The following is a 4,309-nucleotide window of genomic DNA, read 5'->3' as shown; positions in this document are numbered from 1 at the left end:
CCCCCCCCCCAGCCCTCTTTCCCAGGAGCTGTGCTTCCATGCTCCTGGCCTCCTTCCTTCAGCTCAGGACATGCTATCATTTAGTCTAAACTGTGAATCCCGGCGGGGTGTCTGGGTGGGGGCCCTGGCCCCAGCCCTGTCTATGGATTTCAGCAGAGAGCCAGGCCCCTCTCCGGCTGCATCTGGCTGGCCGGGGCAGGGCCCGGGCCAGTGGCCTTCCAGCATTGGCCCCTGCATCTCTTCTCAATGCACTTTAATAATGTAACATACTACTAATAAACAAGCTATTTATTTACCTGTGCTTTCTCCTTGCTTAAAAAGCTGTCCTGGACAGGGTTGGGAGGGGGGCTGGGGTCTCCCATTTATTACTCAGCTCAGTGCCTCTGCTTGCTACAAATTCACGTGTTGAACCAAAACCCACACCAACCACACTCCCTGCTACCCAGCTGGTTCCGACTCACAGCGACCCGACAGGGCACAGTGGAACTGCCTCGTGGGGTCCTGGGACTGGAGCTCTTTACGGAAACAATGCCTCATCTTGCTCTCCGGTGGGTTCAAACTGCCAGCCTTGTAGTTAGTGACCAGCCCATAACCCACTAGGCCACCAAGACCCCAGACGAGGGAGCTTCAAAAGCTTGTGGAAAAATCTCATGACCTTCCAATCCCAGTTTTCCACGAACCTTTTGAAGCCCCCTCCTATAGAATCCAGGGTCCTCTGAACAGCCATGCCCGGAAGGGGTTCTTTCTTCTCTTGTGATAGTTACACCTTGGCTGGTCCAAGTGGTTGAACATTTGACAACTGCAAGGTTGGGGGTTCGAACCCACTCAGAGGTGCCGGGGAAGACAGGCCTGCTTCAGGGAGATCACAACCTTGGGAACTTTCCAGGGTGCAGGTCTGCTCCGTACACTGAAGGCCCCCGTCCACGGCGTCCAGGTCTGAAGCCACCGCTCCCAGGGGGAAGGTGGGAGGGTGTGTATGCCCACCTGGGACCTTGGCTTTTCAGCCCCCAGGCAGTGAGGAGGGGGTGGGAACTCTTGCTCCTTCCTTCACTACCTTGCTCCTGTGGGGTCGGCCCCTCTCTTAGTGACCACATCGGTTTTGCATCCAGAAGGACTTGCCAGCCTTGAGGTTGGGGTGGGCAGTTCTGAGTTGGGAAGCTCTTCAGGGGTGGTGGTGGCCAGACTAGGGCAGCAGCTTTGGGATGAATGGCTGGATGGTGGAAGTGGAGGGATTTCCAAGGGGAACCCAGCTGTCCTCTCCCCTCCTCTCCCCTTCTCCTCAAACCCTGGCTCTGCTTGCCTTCCTTACAGTCTGTGTTAGTCTGGGTGCTTTAGAGAAACAAATCCACAGAAACTCATGTATAAGAGTTTCCTATAAAGGGTAAGTGCACATCAAGAAACCATCCCAACCCAGTGCTGCCCAAGCCCACAAGTCCAACATTAACCCATATGTCCAACACCAATCCACAAAGTCCTCTTTCATAAAACACACACTATGATGCCGACTGCAGGAGGAAAGCCGAGTCAGTGAACGTGTAAACGTGTAAACATCTCAGTGCTGGCAGGGGTCTCCACACGGCTGCTCCAGCACCCAGGGCTGCATCGGGGTAGGTCCATGTGGCTTCTCCTCGGGGATGTCTTGCAGGAAGTGAGCTTTGCCAGCTGAAGCAGGGAACTGCTAAGGCAGCTGAACCCTGGTCCGACCATCACAAAGCAAGAGACCCGAGAACTAGAAAGGTGAGGCTCACTGAGCCATTTAGCCCTCCGTCCTTTAATTAACCCCACATGTGTTTATCGGCCAGGTTGGCACAATAAACTAACTACCTCACAGTCCTTAGGGGCTTGATTGCTGGGAGTCTTTTCCTGAGCAGAGATGCTGGATTGGGGTGGTGGTGGTGGTGAACTTGGGGTAGTTCTGTTGTCTGAGTCTTAGTTTAGCTTTTGGTCAGGTCTCAGGGACCCCCAAAGGTTATGCTAAGGCTAGAGTCACCCCCGACCCCAGCCAAGCACCTCCCTTGCTCCTCCAGCCTCCTGCATGTCCCTGGACCCCTCTCTTCTCCTCTCCCACCCTGCTTCCCTGGGGACCAGAAGAGCAGTAGGTGCTCAGGAGTTTGGGGTCCAGAAGACCCCTGGGCTGTGGATAGAACATTAGTCTGTGAGACATCGCCTGCCCTGTGTGGTCCTGGGCCACCCCTAGCCTACTCTGAGCCCCGTTCTGTAGGCCCCTCCTGTACATCCGTACATCGCTTCTGAGTTGAGTCTTGGAGGGTGTGTGGTCTGTGTCTCTGTCCGTGTCCCCCTCACCCCACTCCCAGCTCAGGGGACCCTGGTTGGTGACAAACGCATAGGCAGATGCCATCAGAAAGGCTGTTGGCTCAAGCCCCCAGCCCCACCTTGATTGCTGGGTGAACTTCACTGTGCCCTTGCCCCCTCGGGACCTTGGCAGCTTCTCTCTTTCCTGTGGGGATGATCTCCGTGCCCCTACCCCACCCCCACCCCCTGCGCACCCAAGTGAGGAGATGGAGGGAAGTCGTGTGCACTGAGGCCTGAAATGAGCCCTGTAAATCCCATGTAAATGAGGCTGCTGGGAGGCAGAGCCCCCCGCTCTGGGTTTCTACCCCATTTCCCCTTGATGGGCAGTCAGCCAGCACGCAGGACCATTAGGCCAGGTGGGGGAGGGTCTGCTGCCTGCACCCTCAAGAGGGTGGAGGAGGAGGAAGAGGACAGAAGGGGAAGACCCCACCTCAGCTCCCCTGTGGAGCTGAGCAGAGATGGGAGCTCTCCTTCAAGCTTCCCCTTGCAACAATCTAAAGGTCACTAAGACCTTACCGTGTGTTTTATCACCTGTCCACATCCTGCAGCTGGCTGCTTCTTGTCTCTTTGTTGCACGAAACCATTGCACACGGATCCAATGTTCACAGCCCTCAGCAAGCCGGTGTCCTGCCTTCCCTCTCCTACCGGCTGGCTCTCTGCATTCGGCCATTGGCTTCTCTGTAGCCTTGGCTCCTGGGGGTCCCTCAGGTTTAGAAGGCCCTTGAATTCTCCAAAGGGCCCCTGGACCTTTCCTCCTGCCTGATGCCTTAGCCTGCCTGGTTCTGGGCTGTGGGGGCAGAGGGAGCCTTAGAGAGAGTGCATGTGAAGTCAGGCCTTGGGCAGGTGCTGGGTTCCCGGGAGGGAAGCCGACAGGGAGGCGGATGTGGCACTGGAGGGTCATTAAGCACAGATGGTCCTAGGTGAAGGTGGATGCTCAGAAGGGACACCTAAGCTATGGGCATGGGTGGGGCCAGGGAAACCCCCCAAGTAACCGAGGAGTGGAAGAGGGGTGTCCACGTGCAAAGGACTAGGGTGTGAAAGAGTCCAGCTGTTACACATGTGGCTGGAGTGAGGGGCCCCCTGTAGCAGGTGCTCTTCCAGTTTGCTCACAGCTGTATCTCCAGCACCTAGAACAGCAGGTGTGAGTATTCGTGTGGAACAAGCACACTCGTGTTGAAGAGCACACTCGTGTTGAACGAACACATTCATGCTGAACAAACATCTTCATGTTGAACACCCTCATGTTAAAGAACATATTCATGTTGAATAAACATCATCATGTTGAATGAGCACACTTATGTTGAACAAACACCCTCATGTTAAATGAACACATTCACATAGAACAAACACACTCATGTTGAAGAACACAGTCATGTAGAATGAGCACACATGTTGAATAAACACACTCCTGTTGAAGACCACTCTTGTTGAAGACCACATTTGTGTTGAATGAACACATTCATGTAAAACAAGCACACTGATGTTGAACAAACACACTCATGGTGATGAACACACTTGTGTTGAATGAACACACTTGTATCGAACACATTCATGTTGAACGAACACATTCATATAGAATGAGCACACTTGTGTTGAATAAACACACTCTTGTTGAAGAACACACTCATGTTGAACAAGCACTCTTGTTGAAGACCACTCTCGTGTTGAAGAACACACTCATGTAGAATGAACACACTTGTGTTGAAGCACACACTCGTGTTGATGAACACCCTCTTGTTGAAGAACACATTCATGTAGAATGAGCACACTCGTGTTGAACAAACACACTCTTGTTGAAGAACACACTCATGTAGAATGAACACATGTTGAAGAACACACTCATGTAGAATGAACACACTTGTGTTGAAACACACACTCGTGTTGATGAACACCCTCTTGCTGAAGAACACATTCATGTAGAATGAGCACACTCGTGTTGAACACACTCATGTAGAATGAACACACTTATGTTGAAACACACACTCGTGTTGATGAA

This window comes from Echinops telfairi, unplaced genomic scaffold, assembly GCF_000313985.2.
Source record: "Echinops telfairi isolate 266 unplaced genomic scaffold, ASM31398v2 ScPeMD7_7475;HRSCAF=8513, whole genome shotgun sequence".
NCBI lineage: Eukaryota > Metazoa > Chordata > Mammalia > Afrosoricida > Tenrecidae > Echinops > Echinops telfairi.
This window is presented reverse-complemented; position numbering follows the sequence as displayed.